Source organism: Podarcis liolepis (genome assembly GCF_965112155.1).
Source record: "Podarcis liolepis genome assembly, chromosome: 9".
Lineage (NCBI taxonomy): Eukaryota > Metazoa > Chordata > Lepidosauria > Squamata > Lacertidae > Podarcis > Podarcis liolepis.
The window spans coordinates 75,801,133-75,818,970 of record NC_139564.1 but is presented as its reverse complement, the minus strand read 5'-3'; the positions used below and the strand labels follow the sequence as shown (position 1 = coordinate 75,818,970).

Sequence of the window (17,838 nt, the reverse complement as noted above, 5' to 3'; positions counted from 1 at the left end):
CTCTAAACACTTGAACACTTGAATGGCAGCATTGTGCCCTGTTGTTCCATTGTGTGTGTTTGTCTTTGTATGATTCTTGGTATTTCTGTGGCCTGCCCTGAAAACATTTGGTACAGTGAACAAACAAATAAAATATTTGTCGCTGCCCCGCCCTATGAACCTGTCGTAGAGGTCAGGAGCGCAGGGCTACAGGACCAGCCCAGACAGGTTGCCTTTTATGTGCTGGAGATGCCCTGGTTCTTGTCCAGGCTGCCAACACACAACAGGAGAGGTAGGAAGGGTCCCCAAAAGCCCAGGTGCAGCCAAGCCTCTCAGGAGGAGTGCAGCGTGAGCCTGCAACCTGGCCCTTTGGCCTGGCCCCTTGCCCTGATCTGCTCATACCCTTTTGCCCAACCGGGCAGCAGCCCTGCTGGGCAATATCCCTGCCAGTGCATCGAGCTCCAGTTCCTTGCCATGGCCAGACACTGGGCAAGCACTGAGGCTGCAGGATGAGGGTCACTGACAAGGAGAGGCGCTGGTTTCATTATAATTATAATTAAGACCAGTTAGAGCAAAACCTGGTTGCAATGCCCTTAGTTTGCATGCCAGCATTTATATGGCACTTTTTTGGCCTCCAAAGGAAGGTTTCAGACAAGAAAATACAAAACTGCAACATCCAACAAAACAACCAAACCAAACACTCAACCCCATCGCCAAATCAAACTGTAGTTAAAACTTTCAGAAGCTGAGTCAAGTAACATAAACTTACCTTAAGAGAACCTCACCAACTTTTTAACAGTAGAGTCAGGGTCCCAAATGGGCCTCCCATGGAAGGAGTCTCAGAGCCTCAACATCACTGTGGAGCGGGCCCTGTCAACCCTCCTCACCATTTTAACCTCAGATGGAGATGCAGCACAGAGCAAAATTATTTTAGCAGGCATCAGAATATAAAGTAGTGCTGCAAGACTTGGACTTCCTGGTCAGGGGTGGCAGCAGAGAAACCTACTTCCTTTTATGCAAATGCATGTTACTTCATGTATTTGAACCTGGGGTGTTATGTACTAAAGTTCTCACCCTGGGCCAGCAGGGGAATACTGTAGATAGTTATGCAAATAAGGGATCGAAAGTGACATTCAGTGATTGGATAGTTTTAGAAAATTGTTACAGTTACATTGTACTGGAGCTCTATATAAGCAGGCTGACTGAGCCCTTCAGTTCAGTTCTGTCCTGGCCTGTGAATAAACAAGAGCTGTTTGAAGAATCGCTGTGTCGTCTGATATGTTCACCCACAACTTAACATGGGGTGAGACAGCTCTGCTACATTTGGACTCCCTCCAGCTCCTTCTGCTGAACGGGACCCCTAAATATCTGCCCCAAAGTCAGTGCTGTATTAAACCCTGTGGAAGCCCCTAGGCAGACGAAATCTCGGGGGCTCCCTCGGGCATGCGTTCTAGTAGGATAAAATTGAAAGAAGAAAGCTGGATTGTAATTTTCTTTCAAGGTCAGATCAATATTATTTTGATCCATTGTTGTGGGGCCCCTAAAAGGTGTGGGGTTCATAAGCCAGCGCCTACTTTGCCTATTTGGCAATCTGGCACGGCCTTAAGCACCACCGTTCCCTTACTGTACTTCATCAGGGAACGGGAGGTTCTGAATCAACGTGTAGATACTGCTGGCTTGAAAAAGAGCCATCTTCTTTGAGGTACAGAAACAGAAGACGCTGTCAAATGTACCAGAAAGCGTCTCAAACAATGGATCGCTTGGCATGATGAAGAAACTCCAAGCAAATTCTGATGAAAGTCATCATCAAGCAAGTCAAGCAAATGCATAAAAACTGCTCCAGAAAACAAGCCAAGCTTCCAAACGGAAAACCAAGGAGAGCTTCAAACAATTACCCGATAATATGTGCTTTACATGAATCTCTAAGTGTTAAAACTGATTTAATTTGCTGTTGTAAATAATGACTACCAACCAAGCATGCATGTTTATCTCCCTGGCAAAGATAAAAGAGTTCCATCTGCCAGTAGCCTCTGCTGGGGAAGCTGCGTTTCATCTGCCTCGCATGTGTTCCAGACCCAGTAATCAGCAATGAACTTTCCCATGTGGAATTACTTTGGTGTGCTGACTTTATTTTAATCTTATTTTTCGTTATCTTAAAATTGTGCTTCAACATACTACCAATTCATAAACAGAGAAATTTAGCTGCCAGGAGCTTTAAGGCTTGGTGGTCAGCTCTGTGGCGCCAGTTTCTCCATGCTGACAGCTGAAAAAATAGTTGTTGCCCCAGTGGCATTCGGTGCTAATAATTCCTTGTGCACCTTCCTTTCCTCTGTCCTCTTTGCACCAAGGACAACGTAGATCAAGAGTGATGCCTGTCCCAGAATTAGGTGGGTGGAAACAGAGCAGCAGCAGCAGCAGCAGCAGCAGCAAATTAAAGTGCCTGGGCAGGCTGCAGCTAGCCAGCTGGGAAGACTGGTATATAAATACTTGTTTAGTGATGATATTTCTGATGGCTGATATGATTAGGTATGGCAGGAATGAATTCACAGGCAGGGGCTGGCTCTCAAAGTCATTCAACTGGGGCCCTGGTGACGCCACTGAACTTTAATCAATATTATGTGAGATATTTACCCAAAATTTCAAGTCAAAGTTGTTTCCAAGTGGTAAGAAATGACATACTTTATATCTCTGTGTATGACATACTTTATATCTCTGTGTATGAACCATCAACTGTACACCTTGCTATGCTTCAGTCCACAGCTGAGGAAACTAATGGCACCAACTTTGTTATGGAGTCTATTTGCCACTGTTTGTGGAAAAATATACTTCCAAATTTTTCTGAGAAGCAAGACACCAAGGACACCTGGTGATTCTAGTAATTTTGAGACACTTCCAGTTACTCCTGCAGCTCCTGTTGCTGTAGCTGCTAATTTAACAAAACACTGTGCAAACTCGTTTCAAGGTATTGAACCCAAGCATGTTGTCAGAAACAGGGGCCACAAGGCTTCTGAAACAGTATATGGCTTCTTCTTCTTCTTCTGGTCTTAAAGCAGCTGAGCACTGTGAGCACCCACTATCATATTTAGTTCAGATAGACCAGAGAGAGACGTTTTGGCTTTACAGTGGTTCTCGTCCTCCTTGGATGGTTGTTTCCAGAGGGTGATGCTTGGGGAATGCTATTCAGCCCTTTGGAGTCTTCCATGTGGGGTTCCTCAGGGTTCAATTTTATCCTCCATGCTGTTTAATATCTACATGAAACTGCTGAGTGGGGGTATCTGAAGTTTTGGAGTATGTTGTCAGCAATATGCTGATAACACACAGCTGTACTCCTTTACATCTGCAGGTGTGGCAATGGATGCGCTGGACCATCGTCTTGCTTTGGTAGTAGACAAAGGGGCAAGGTGGTGCTGTGGCCTAAATCACTGAGCCTCTTGGGCTTGCCGATCAGAAGGTCAGTGGTTCGAATCCCTCTGACGGGGTGAGCTCCTGTTGCTCTGTCCCAGCTCCTGCCAACCTAGCAGTTCGAAAACACACCAGTGCAAGTAGATAAATAGGTACTGCTGCAGCGGGAAGATAAACTGCATTTCTTTGCAGTCTGGTTTCCGTCATGGTGTTCTGTTGCACCAGAAGCGGTTTAGACCCAGAAAGCTATCTGTGGACAAATGCCAGCTCCCTTGGGCTGAAAGAGAGATGAGTGCCGCAACCCCATAGTCGCCTTTGAGTGGACTTAACCGTCCAGGGGTCCTTTACCTTTACTTTTTTAGTGGATAAACCTCTGTCGTTGCTCAAAACCACATTTTTTCTTTCATTGTCTCTCCACTCCTACTTTATTCAAACTTCTGCCATTTTTTAAAGCAGTCACTTTTCCTCCTTTCAGCATTTCTCCCTTCTCATTGTACTCAAACTTCTCTCTCTCTTCTGTTCCTCGGCTGCCTCGTGTGAGAGATGCAGAATTCTCAGATGTTCCATGGTTCCTTCATAGAATTAAGGTACTGTACTCAAACCTCTGCTGTTCTTTAAAATCAACATTTTCCTCTCCATTTCCTCCCTCCCTCCCTCCCTCCCTCCCTCCAACTTCTGCCATTGTTTTATGCCACCACTGAAACCTCTGGACCCCTCTCTTCTTGTTCCTATGCCATGCAATGGCTGTTGTGCAAGCTCCCTTCACTTTTGCTCCCCTCCCTTCTGGTGAAGCTGCATGCTCCGTCACTGGGGGCAGAGAGCAGGCGGGGGGCACAGCTGGTGCGCGTCCCAGGGGTTTGGCATGCATCCTGCGAGCGTGGCGCCCGGCGCGGTGGGGGATGCGCAGCGCGTATCCGGGGGGGGCAGCCATGGTGGTACCCCCTCCCCAATGCTGCCGGAGGTGATGCGCTCCCCCCACCCCCCTGTTCCTCCGCCAGTGCCCTCCCCTCCCCTGACTTCATGCACATCCAGGATTGTGATGTGGCACTACAAATCTTCCAGTGGTGGCTGCTCAAAGGCATCCTTGCATTTTTTCCTGTCAAGGTATATATCTAGCTTTAAGGGTGGCTAAGACTGAGGTTTCTTGGGCTGGGTGAAACACGTTACGTTCTCCCTGTCAGAGCTGAAGGAGCAACACTGCTTAGTTGTGAAGTTGTTTGGTGGCTGTTGAGTTCAGTTTCTTGGCTGCATGACAGTGTGATGGAACTGTGATGACAGTATCAGGATGCTAGCAAATGGATAGATAATACTAGTGTGTGGTGATGATCCTGCATTTAAAAACTAAACTTAACAATTCAGTCATTTTGACAAGTGCAGTCCTGAAATAGGAAAGTCAACATTGCTCTCCTCTCACTCAGAGCAATAAAAGCAATGCTTCAAGGAAAGGCAAAAAATGAAAAAAAAATCACTGCAATTATTAGCACTTAGACATGTCAGTTTAATTAAGTTTCACGCTGCTGCTTGATCACTGAAATGGGAACTGAGTTCAGCTCTAAGTATGGAACTCTAAGTATGGAATGCTTCTCTGTCCTCTTGCACACACAGTTCCCTGTATCTTTTTTTCCTGGTGGAGTTGTTTTCCCCAATAACAGATCAAAAGAAAAATTATCAGTATCTTTCTGCCCTCAGACTAAAGAAGCCAGACTTCTAACAATTTAAAGCTGGAAAAGGCACCGAGATCAAGGGAGGGGTAGGGGGAGAGCGATGGAGAAAGACAACTCCATGACTACATTGTAATTGCCAGATTACGGAGGAGGAAATTGCTGTTTGAGCACCCCCAGATGCTTAGAAGGTGGGGTGGCAGGAGCTGGGGGTGGCAGCCTTTCCTGATTGGGCTCAGTCCACCCCAAAGGCACCAAGGTCACAGACCCTTGGACTTGCAGCTCCCAAACTGAAACAGCATCCTCTTGTGTTATGCAATGGATGGCTAAAGGTGAAGCCCTTTAAAACAAAAGGACACATTACAGCAAGATTATGCCTATTAACGGAACACACATGTAAGCTAAGAATCAGAAATGCTGCTCTGGAAATGCTGGCTTAAGCCAAACGTGTAAGATTCATTTTCTCACCATCTAAAGGAAAATTAATTAAGCAGTCTTAGCTGCCTTTGATTTCAGGGGGAGACAAGTCTGCTCTTGAAAGCCGCAGGATTAAAAAGTGCTTAACTTTGCCCCAGTTGTGGTCACGATTTGCATGAAATACAACGACAGAGCTGATGTCCTCAAGCATTTGCTGAGAGCCTGGGAAGGCCCACCGGACCTTGTTTCTGGGTGGCAGCAGCAGTGGATGAGTGGCCCCCACCTTGTACTGCTGCTAGGTTCCACTGGGGGATTGGGCCCTTGACCCCCTTCTGTCTATCATTTGACATATGTGCTGCTGCCTGTGGCAGCAACGGCAGCCCCTCTCCTTCCTTCCCTTTGTCCCAGAGTAGTGGAGGGTAGGCACTAGCAGCTGCTTGCCCATTCTTGCTTATCCACCAGAAGCACCAGCCATTGCTACCAAAAGGACAAAGAAAGATGACCAAGAAACATCAGCTGCATCTTTGCAAAGTCTGCCACCCAGGCAAGTGAGCAGGTGAGCCAGGGTGCTGGATTGAAGCAGCAGCCACCGCTGCTCGTTCACCTATTTTGTATCTTGACAATGCCATGGTGGTCGCTGCTAGCAGTAGTGTCAGCAGGCAAGTAGTAATGGCAGTTATGTGTAGAAGCCGTTTCCTCATGTGCCAGTTCTCTCCTTCTCAGTAGCAGTCATTGCTGTTTGCCCTCTGTCCAGGGCAGGGCAAGAAGGTGGCCACAGCATAGGAAGTAGGAATGGAGACGTGTGTGGGAAATTGCAGTCAATTATAACTATGCATAAGTGCTAGTTAGTACATGAAGGGGTTAAGACCAGAGACGTCTGTTCCTAGACTCAGCTAGGTCATGCCCCATTACTGCTGGGATGGAGGAAGTGAAGCTGTTTCTGCTCCTTTCTCTTCTCTCCATGTAATCCACCAGGACAGATGTGCCTGAACTTGCTCAAACTTTAGACCACATGCTTGAAACTATATGCTGTATTTTGCAACCAAGATTAATCTACCTGTGTTCTCCTTACTCCTGCCTGGAATAACACATGAACCAGATCTTTGGCTTTAGTAAGTAATGTTTTTAAACTAACTTAACAATGTATGGTCTGTTCATTACTAGAGGGGTAGCGAAGGGCACAAGAGCTTTAAGGAAGACTAAACAGGAGATGCAAAAGGGTCTAACAACCTAGGTGCCCAGACAATTACCCACACGTAGGTCAGATGTATTTCCCACCTCCACAATGTGGACCCACTGTATGGCATATTGCTTACAGCTTAGTAGCACATCCCCAAGAATACGTTTTGTCTAGTGTAACAGGTATGTTACTTCTGCCTACACAAATACTTAGGATTAGGGGACAAATATGTTGCTATCTATCACATTTCTATCTTGCTCTTCTTCCAAAAAGCTGAGGGTTGTAGCTGCTGGGGTGAGATGTTTCATGAAAGGCTTGACAAGCTCATCCTTACTAAAGACCTTGGCTACCTATAGCAATCGCATTTTGCAAAATTGCTGCTGAAGATGACAGGTTCTAAGTTCTACCCATCAGCTTCAACAGACCTTGAACTGGGAATCTGACTGCAGTACCCTTTGGGCTATAATGCAGCATGTTCAGTTTAACCCAGAATTTAATAATGGTTTCATTGGCACTTTTAAATCTTGAGCTCAATATTATGCAGATAGGTATTTCAGGATTGGATTGAGGAGAGTTATGTGAGAGCATACATGCAACTTCAAAACAGACTAGGAGGTACTATAAATTTGTGCAGATGAGCAATTATTTCAAACAACTGACTGGGACAGCAAAGAACTAACCTTAGAAGATTTATTAGATATGGAATATTTACAGTGGTACCTTGGGTTTACAACCATAGTTCATTCCAGAAGTCTGGTGCTTTCGCCAATGGGGCCTCCAAAAAAAATGGGTTGTAATCCAAAAAAAGGTTGCAAACCAGGACACACACTTCCAGGTTTGACGTGTTTTTAATCCAAAACATATGCAAACCAAGGTACCACTGTATAGTTAAGAAACCAGAGAAACATTTCTATGTATACCAGTTTACCAGTTGATTTGGAAGGAAGGCGGGATATAAAGTGAAAGAATTTGTATATTAATGTAAGAGAAGAGCTTCATGAGCTTGTCTGAGGACATTTGGAAGAGTATTTGGAAGAACCGCCCTGAGATCTGATGATGAATCCAAAAATAAATAAAGAAGATTAACCTTCTCCAGGGGTTCAAACAAAGGCCTTTCTCATCTCCACCCACCTATGCTACAGATCCCAAATTTTGGGGTTCGTGTTTAATTTTCCTCTCCACCATCCCCTGCCCACTCACAGAGTTTTCACAGTTCTCTGGAACAGTAGCTCTTTTAAAACCAAAGACTGAAACATTAACCATCTTCAAAGGTGGTTTCAATTATGGTCCATTTAGCCTTATCTATAAGTTGAGTAATTGCACAATATCACAGCAAATTTCCCTACAATAGTAAATGTAAATTAACATTTTAATGGTTCCATATGGCATTTGGCACTATTAGAAACGGGCCAAAGAGAATAATTAATTGGGACATATCCCCACAAAGATTCACACCATGTAGCTACTGCAAATAGTCAGCAAAATGTGGTTTATTTATCACCTGTAGCATTCCAGAAACAAATGTGAGGCAACACTACTGGATCTTTCCTATTTTAAAAATCTGCCATGCTGGGAATTTTGTCTGCCACAGGAGGCCCATGTGTCTGAATCAACCAAACATTTCTTACTTCTGCAAGTAATCATGAAAATGACAGAAGATCAGTTGCATCTTTCCTATCTTCTGTCTGTCTTTCAAAAATTCATTATTGAAATGTTCACCAATCTTTGTGTATCTGGGCAAACTGGGACTATGGCAGGAAGAAGAAGAAGCCTCAGCCATCTACTAATACTCACTGGCGTGAAGACTTTACTGCTGTTTCTGGATTTAAACGGATGGCTTAGAATCATCAGTCTCATTTACATAGATACCTGTTTTGGACATATGGATTGCTTATATTGATTTATAAATTTAAAGTAGGGTTGATGTAAATTTTTTACTGTCAGTGTCAGCTGGAAATGTTTTTATTTTTCTTTCTTTCTCTGTTATATTTGCAGATAAACGCTCTCAGAAGAATTAGTAGTTCAAGCAGACCTGATCTACAGAGCCCAATGAGTTTTGACTCACTGAAATTAATGGAAACGCAGCAGCAAGAGTTCTGTTTGTGTGGCAATGGATTCACCCCATGTTATTAGTGGAAATGTGTGTGTGTGGCATTTGAATTTTATGCCTCGGGGACCAAAATGTCTTGGGATGATCTTAGGATCAGATTGTACAGAAGCAGAGATGGATTGTTAGAGTTTGTTATAATAAAGCACATGGGAATGGGAAACCCAAGACCACTCCATGCAAGGGCAGCCCAACCCATTTCGCCACCAGAGGCAAAATGGGCAAATGGTCCCCCGTACCCCCCGCTGAAGCCTCACTTATCAGGGTCACTGCAGCTTCTGGCGAGATTTTGTGAGATGCCTGTGAGATTTTGCCAGAAGCCACGGCAGCTGCCACAGACATGGGACCCCGGTGGCAGTGGCGGGGCGGTTAGTTGTGGCACCCAGGGAGGCCCTGCCCTGTGGGATTCCACCACCTGAGGCGGGCTACTTCACTCCGCCTAAAAAATGGAAACCAATTTACCAGATTGAAAAGTGGAATGCCCTCCCATCAGATGTCAAAGAAATAAACAACTACCTGACTTTTAGAAGACATCTGAAGGCAGCCCTGTTTAGGGAAGCTTTTCATATTTGACGAATTATTGTATTTTAATATTTTCCTGGAAGCCACCCAGATGGGCAGGGTATTCATCATCATCATCATCATCAAATATTTATATTTTTGTTTCCAAAAATGAATAAAAGGAAGACATTCTACAGTAACATTAAAGCAGTTATAAAACTGTTCAGTTTTAAAAACAGTTAAAACAAAGCAGAGTCACAGGAATACGTTGTGTCTTCAAAAACATACTGGTACATCTCAGATGTCAAATGCTGTCTGTCAGGGCCAAACCAGACAATATGCCAGCTATGTATCTGTGACCTTAAGAGCAATTGTCTGTTGTCAGCACAGGAGGCCTAGTCTACAGCTAGCACTGTACTTTGCAGTGGGCACAGCTGCCTTATAAGCTAAGGTTGCCAGATTTTTTTCAATGAATCCGGGGACACTTTTCAACTTCCTACTAAATAGATGGATTTTGTCAGGGGACTGATTTGTAAATCTGGGGACTGTCCCCGGGAAACAGGGACATCTGGTAACCTTATTATAAGCAAAACTTTTAAAAAGTTTAAAGTAAAAGGGCGGAAAGGTCAGGTGATTTAGGGTCCACTATGAAAGATCCAGGGCCCCCCCTCAACAGTGCCCCTGATCTGCATAGCTGTATAGTCAGCATAGCTAAAACATGCTGCGTTCTCTTAGATCAGAAAGCACCCTAAGTAGGAATCTATTTGGATTTAATTTACCTGTACATAAGCCTTGGGTGGCTCCAGCAAATGAAACAAGTTCAGCTCTTTCTCTTGGTGCAGAAGAGGGGCTGAGAGTATTTGATAAGGTCACCTGAGAAATCAGTGCTGGTGTTGCAAGTTGCATTCCTATTTATCCAGCATTCTTGCTTTGAACAGAAATACATGACCAAAAGCAGAATTAATTTTGATGAAAGGAAGTATTCGTTTTAAACACATATTTCTGAAGCAGGCAAAAACTCTGATGGGAGAGAGTAGGGAGAAATCCTTCCTATGTTAATTAACTAACTATAGGAAAAACCAAGATAATGCTTCAGAAGACAGAAGGCACAAGCCGCTGGGAAGCCATGAAGTGATTCAAGCAATGTCATCTGGTTATCTTGAGATCAAAAAGTCAATTTTGTGAATAAGAGTTTGGAGTCAGTGGTGGTGGGGATGATTTAGGATGCAGAAGAGATTACTGGTGATTTGGAACAGATAAAATAAAGCACTTCACACACTGCATACTAATCTGAGGAATTTGTTCCCACAAGATATGGAGATAGCCTTATCCTCCTTAAATTTGTGTAAACTAGAGACTATGTCGTCCTAATGGCTATGTGAAACCCACTAGTTGCTGTGAGCAAGCAAGAGCAGAAGGGTTTGGCCACCATGGAAAAGGATGCTGAATTAGGTGAGTCTTTGGTCTTAAGCTAGCCCAGGTATTTTTCCCTTTTCCACCAGTGGATTTAAAGTCTGCCTACAAATCTTCTACTTTCACTCTTTGCATCTTCAAAGTCATGATGGGCACTGTGTCAAAGGAGGGAGGAAGCGCAAGTCGATCCATTTTAAAATAAAAGAACATCAGCATCTGTCAGTGAGGATTTATAAGCAGGCCTAACAGGTAAACAAAATGTACCGGTCACTTTGAAAGATAATGCTATTTAATTGTGATCCTGTGCAGGCTGTTTCTGGAGAGTCTGTAATCGGCAACATCCCATCTAAACAAAATGTTATCTTTGTTTACTATACTTATCTTGTTCGTTAATTGATCCAGTGTTGAGTGTCTCAGTGAACAACACTCCAATTAAAGCCTTTTACCTATAATTTGTTTAGCTCAGATTAAGACGCAAAAGACAGCTGGGGAGAGCAGCACCAGAACTCACTGCTGCGCATCCTGGTGATGTCAGGAGATTCATTACCAAAGCATTTGTTGCATGGTAATTTTGCAGAGCATCAGATTATTTGCTCCTTTCAATTACTTACACATCCAAAAAAATGTTATGTGAATTGAGCATAAGGAAATAAATAAAATAAAATAAAGGGGTGGGGTGGGGAGAGACACCTCAAATACAATAACTATAACAGTTCCAGTATTCCTTGATGCAAAACTCTTCACAATCAGGTCAAAGTGCTTTGGAATAAAACAATACCCCTTCTCCAGGAGCTTCAGAAATTCTTAAAATTAAAAATGCCTTGTTCTTAAAATATAAGCAACTCAAGAACCAGCTTGAAAAGGTTGTAGAGGAATTGTTTATTAACACTGTGGTGTAAACCATAGAGCCTTGGGCTTGCCGACTGGAAGGTCTGCGGTTTGAATCCCCGCGACGGGGTGAGCTCCCATTGCTCTGTCCCTGCTCCTGCCAACCTAGCAGTTTGAAAGCACATCAAAGTGCAAGTAGATAAGGTCTGGAGAGAAGGTAAATGGCATTTCCATGCACTGCTCTGGTTTCGCCAGAAGCGGCTTAGTCATGCTGGCCACATGACCCGGAAAAACTGTCTGCGGACAAATGCTGGCTCCCTCAGCCAGTAAAGCGAGATGAGCGCCGCAACCCCAGAGTCGTCCGCAACTGGACCTGTCAGGGGTCCTTTACCTTTACCTTTAAGATGATATTACCATTACAATTCAAGCACCTGAAGGGGCGTTCTACTCCAAAATGTGTTGAGCTACTCTGAAGAGTTTTCTATCCATGAGTGAAACTATGGAATTAAGTTGGGAATCAGTGAGCAAAACCATTCCCTGCGAAGCCTGTGCTCTTTTTCATAGGAACCAACTCCTGGACCTAGAGGCTGAGGGGTCTCTTCACCCTCCCCAATAAAATATTTGAGGGGGCTGCCCCCCCCCCCCCCCGTTGATGACCATTGCTATTCAAATGGTGTGTGTGCACTGTGACACCAATCTGGGAGGGGTAGCTAATGCAGCAGAAGACAGAATCAGGATTCAAGATGACCTTAACAGATTGGAGAACTGGGCCCAAACTAACAAAATGAATTTCAATAGCAGCAAATGTAAGTTCTGCGCTTAGGCAGAACCCTAACTTCTTCAGCTGGTAGAATCCTCCTACAGAAGCAGCCAAGGTAAGGGTAAGCTATTGGGGGGAACCAACAGCCAGGGAGGGATTTCATAAATTGAGGACCCTGGAGCATCCGGTGTCTTCACCAGACAGATTTTGGTAAGTGCTGAAGATGCCTCTCTTTTACCCTGAAATGTCTGTTTTCGAGACCTGTCCATTTTCTGTGAGTGTAATTTGTTTAAACTCTTTTTAGTACTGAATTTTAATAGTTGCAATCCACTCTGGGATCTGCGCTGGCAAAGGGCAGGTAATTAATAATAACAAAGGTGATTAATAATAATAAATCTAGTTACGATGCCATATGGAAGAAAAAAGGGATGGCTTTTAAAGTTGGTTGCCTTTTGCGCCTGCTGTTAAGCCTGATAGTAATGTCATTGAAACCTTAAGTTTTGTCTCTGCTTGGACAGACCACTGCACGTCTATAGTGTGACAATCTCACATGGTAAATCACGTCGGAGAAAATGTTTCTATCTCACAAAGTGGTTGTGCAAAAACTTGTAAGTTAGATAAAGTCTCCTTAGGCCTTGTGAACTGCAGGATCAGTCCTTTGCTCTTGCAAAGGTATCTCATTTGTACTTGGGCTTGACTTTTAGGTGTTTGTTGTTTTGATGCTAGAAATTTTTAAGGGAACAGAAATGTCTCGGTTTGTGACTGTTTTGCCTGTAACCTAGAACTGATAAAACCTGTCTGTCTGGTAGGATCATGATGATGCTGTATCTAAAGGTATAACTACTTAAACAAGGTTAGAACAGAGTCCCAAAAATAATTTAAATTCATTTCTCAATCACATTTACATTCTCTTTTCAAGCATCCTCTTAGGAAAATGGTCCCTTAACTACGCGCTTAGAGAAACACACACTCACCCTTTAACTGTTCTTGTTATTGTTTGTGACTCCTTATTATCCACACCCAGGAATTCTTTGGGTCTCATTAATACGAAAGACAGCCTTCTTTAGCCCCTGTCTTTTAAAACTGTCAGATAATTACACAGTTGGCTTTAGAGTTTAACTTGTCAAAGGAGTTTTCATTACTTTGTTCCTTTTGGGCAACCTGCCCTATTGTGTTCCTGGAACACTAAACAGAACCTATATTAACTGTCAGTTAATTATACACCATTTTTTCCTTCAGCTTTTACCAGTCAAAGGGGCAGGTAGGCTGCAATCCTATCATCTCAATCACTGTCTTTTGCCACAAAAGAATCAATAAAGATGAGTCACATAGTGTCACCTAGCGTCTGATACTCAAAGCCACCCATTCCTAATTGCCTTTAGAGATGAATGATAATGAAAACTTTGAAGTGATAATCAGTCTAATGAGTGGTCTTGCTGAGAGGGCAGATCATGTGTCAGTAGAGTTTGCAGATGCTTAAAGGCAAACAAAGCCCACTTTCCTTTTAGAGCTGAGAAGACCCTGGCGAGTCTGGTACCCAGAGCTGGCCTGCACAATGACAGAGACTGGCTCTCAGCGGGATGCTGAAGCCTGCGGATCACAACTGACTCCATCCATCTTGCTCTTTGCCTTTTAATCAACCCAGTCAGAGCGAACTCTCTTGGATCTTGTAGCAGCGTAAGTCTATAGTCGTGGCTTAACACGGGTTGTTTGGATCAGAACGAGAAGCATGGCAACACATTCCTTCTCTTTGGAAAATGTTTGATTTAAGCAGTGGCAGAAACTTCATGGGCAACGTTTGGGAAGCCTAGCTAACAGTTGTGGCCTTAAATGCAGGAGAGCAGGGCAGCTACACGACAATAGAGAGACAATAAAAGGTCGTTCAAACAGCAGTGAAAACCAACATCAGCACAAAAAACAAAGGCGGTGTTTGGTTTGCTAATAAGAGGCTGAGGGGCTTTGTGTCACAATGCCTGAAATGTGTCTTCATTGCCGTGGGTCATATATTTCCTTTTCATTTTCTTCTGTTTATGAATGGAAAGATAGGAAGTTTGAGAAGGCTGCTTCTAAAAGTTTGAAGTAAGACTATAAAAAGAACAATGAAAATATTTGGAAGTGTTATATACAGATTGCAAGTTCCTTTACCTTGGGATGCTCTTTAGTAAAAGAGAGGAAACTAGTTCAATTTCTGTCTTAGTTGCCAAAACATATTGGGATAGTCTTGGACTTTAAGTCAACCATTCATCATGAACTAAAGTAATAAGAAGTTTTAAAAGCAACTCTATTCAAAGAAAAGTCCTACTGAGTTTACTGGGATTCGCTTCCCATGATTTCAGCCTAACACTTACACAGGCTCACTGCTTTGAGGCACTTTTTTGTCCAGTTCCATGTGGAACCCATTCTTGGTAATGGCTTCCCCATTTATGTATTAGGAAAAGGAATGTCACATATATTATTTCGTATGGTTTTCGGCTCAGCCTTCAAACTGACTGACAGTGTAAACACCCCTGAATTTCTTTAGCTGCAGTGATGAAACCAGTGGTGTCATCGCCAGAGGCTTTCTGGAGAAAGTCCATTTGAGCCATAATATCAATGTTTGGCTGATGGGATTAATCAGTTCATGTTAACACAGTGATTATCATAAAGTAAAGGGGGAACATTTCAAAAGAATAATCCAGTCTGAGAAAGTGAAGCAAAATCATTTGTGCTTCCAGAGAGGTCATGGTTGAATTATCACAAAACTCTCTTTATTCAAAGCAGATGCTTATTATGATAAATTTAGTGTGAAAAGTGAAGCAAAATGCATATAAAAGACATTGTCTCCTCGATTATGTAATAAGAAACCACCTCATTATATATCCACCAAAGATGATTGTATTTTCCTAGGGGCTGTATAACTACAGTCTGCCAAAAGCCTCTCACAGTCCTCTTCCAATATTTTACATGAAATAGCATACTTCTGAGAATAAAGCCAAATGACCAGTAACAGAAGAATCTAAAATAAACATCATTTTAAAGACGCAAAAGGCATTTCTCACTGTCTCCATCATGTATATTCTTCCTAATAAGAAACGTTATTGTTAATATACATGCATGAAGACATGTTCGTTTTGCTTTCTGTTCTTGAGACTATAAAGCACATAGCAGCCAGCCGAGAACCTTTCCTTGTGCATTTTATAAAACGCCTGCAATCCTATCAATGCGATGCATTTTAGAAGCGCTATTAACGCAGCCCCACTAAGCTTCTTCTGCAGGCCACCAAAAACAGCAGCCTTATTGTGCAGCAATACAAAACATATGACATGGTGCTGTTGCACTGAGAATCTCTCCCCACCCCCAAAAGAGGCAGCCAATGAAGAGGAGTGCGCTGCCCGAAAAGCGCATCAGATGTTTCATATTATGTATGGGAGAAAGGAGACTCTGCGGTGCTCCTTTCAGTGGCAGTACCATGTCCTAGCCCTACCTTCAGCTGCACAACTCTTTGTAAAAAGAAGTCGTACAGCCATTTTACTTTCCTTTGAGAAACAGTTCAGTAAATACCTGCCAGGAGGCTCAGATTCTTGGGCTCTCCTGCAGGTTTGCAAGAGTGCCTGCTTGGTTTTGGGTGAGTTTTTTGTTTTGTTTTAATGTATGCTTGCTTTTTGTTTTAGCGCCCTCCAGTGTCCCCGCAGGTGTACTGATGATTTCTTTTCTGCTTTGTTCAATTAATTTGAAGATCAGCAGTAGAGAGCATCACACACACACACACCGCACTTCTGTATGGCTTGCAAACTTTTGCAAGATTCCTGGAAAGAAAGTGAAGGCCGGATCCGCCAGAAAGTTCTCTTGCACCGGGAAAGAGCACAGGAGGAAGGCGAAGATGCGGGAGCCGGGAGGGTCCACTTCTCAGGTAAGCAATTTGTCAGAAGAAAGTTGCGGCAGGGGTGGCATGGTGGCGGAGATTTCTCTGGTGCTGTGATAATCCCCTGAATAATTTTATATGGGGTTTAATTTTCTGATATTAAAAAAGAAAAACGCAGAAGGTTGATTTTCTTCCCCACCATTGCAGGAAATTTGCACCCTCAAGAAGCTGAGATTTTCACGGGCTGCTAAGAACTTTTTGGTTCATTGGGTGTTTATGCGTAGGATTTCTTCTCAAATGTCGCTGATATAAAGAAGCCCAGGCTGTGATAAACTGATGGCTGAAGAGGACTTGAAGTTCCTGAGAAGGCAAAGGTGGCCATCATTTTAACAGTTGTACTTATTTTTGAGTATATTGATTTAACTCCTGCATAAAATATGGTATAAGCAAAGAACAGAAGGGGAAAGATTTGAATATTTACTGTGTAATTGTATCATACTAAGGATATGTATGCAATATTTTATTTGTATGGGACAAACAGGAAAAAAGCTTACTTCCATCCCCTAATCTTGTAGCACCTGAGGGCAAACAAATTTATTATAGCATAAGCTTTTGTGGAATACTAAGGTAGATTTCCCTGGATGCACATAGCGAGTGGACATGCTTTAAAATGTGCTGTAAGATACAGCGTTGTGGCCATATGAGTAACCTACATATGAATTTTAGGATCCTGTTGCTTCACTGCAAATAGGGAGGAATTGGTCCTTGTGACAGCTTGAACAGAAATAGATGAACTCATGGCAGTTCCATCCTATGGTTAAGCATTTGAGTTAACAGGAGGAAAACTCATTCCTGACCCAGCCTTTGTGATCAACAACTTCTCTCAGTTTGCATTGCATCAAAAGGATTCTAAAATTCAGATATTATCTGTTAGCAACGTCTCCACAGTAAGTATGGGAAGCTGGTGAGTTTATTTATTCTGAACAAAAATTTGAGATATAAGCAAATATTATTCCTGTTTTTAACACAGATCATAGGTTTGAGAGACTGCTTCTATTTTAGAATAAATGTTTCTGTGATAATTCTACCCCTGCGAATAGTCTTCCTTTTTAGTTGCAACACCAGACATTAGAGCAAATGTAATATCAGCTAGGGGAGACTAAGACTGCATTGATTGATATGTAAAACTCAAATTAAAATTTTGATTATTTTATCCAGAAAAGCCAACACCGGAGCTGATAAAAGTTTTTAACACTTGTAAATGTGTACCACTGCCATCATCACCATCATCGTCCCACCACGATTTATCACAGATTTTGCTGGTGTTTACAGTGATAAAAAGGGTTGCAAAACATGTATGAGGAGAGATAGCAGCGGGATAAAAAAAAAGTCTTGTTTCTCAATTCTCTTCATACTTAGAGCACAGACAGATAGTTCCCTCCCTCCCGGCCCGGCCCACATTTCACTTTGGAAGTCTTCTGTGGCTTGACTGCACCTGGTATTCTAGGCAACCAGTCTTCCCAATAATCAGATACATTTCATAATAAATTTTGTAATCTGCCTATGCAGTTTTCTCTTGCTGAAACTTTCCATTATTCATTGTGGTGTTTACCTCTTCAGACAATCCATGCTCTGGTATGACAATACTCATTTAACCCCTCGTGCTAAGGACATCAAAACTTGGTTCCTGCTATCACTGTATCCGTCTATTTTCAGTTGGAAGGATATGTGAAACTGGACAGTTGGACA

At 42.9% G+C, this 17,838-nt stretch overlaps 1 protein-coding gene and 1 long non-coding RNA gene across 3 annotated transcripts in view; one reads left to right on the top strand and one right to left on the bottom strand.

Moving 5' to 3' along the window:
- The window catches only part of C3AR1 (complement C3a receptor 1), a 234,136-nt gene extending 223,429 nt beyond the window's left edge, over nucleotides 1-10,707 (bottom strand). The window contains exon 1 of the mRNA XM_083460751.1: nucleotides 10,703-10,707. The gene's annotated coding sequence lies outside the window, so the exon portion shown is untranslated. The remainder of the gene's footprint in view (nucleotides 1-10,702) is intronic.
- Nucleotides 10,708-13,618: 2,911 nt separating this feature from the next.
- LOC310686223 lies at nucleotides 13,619-17,511 on the top strand. 2 transcript variants are annotated; one of them, XR_014515776.1, is made up of 3 exons: nucleotides 13,619-13,925; nucleotides 15,969-16,137; nucleotides 16,297-17,511. It is a non-coding gene; the product is annotated as an uncharacterized lncRNA (long non-coding RNA). The 2 variants fall into 2 exon arrangements; XR_014515777.1 differs by lacking the exon at nucleotides 13,619-13,925 and adding an exon at nucleotides 15,650-15,852 and having other exon boundaries at nucleotides 15,964-16,137.
- Nucleotides 17,512-17,838: the final 327 nt, after the last annotated feature.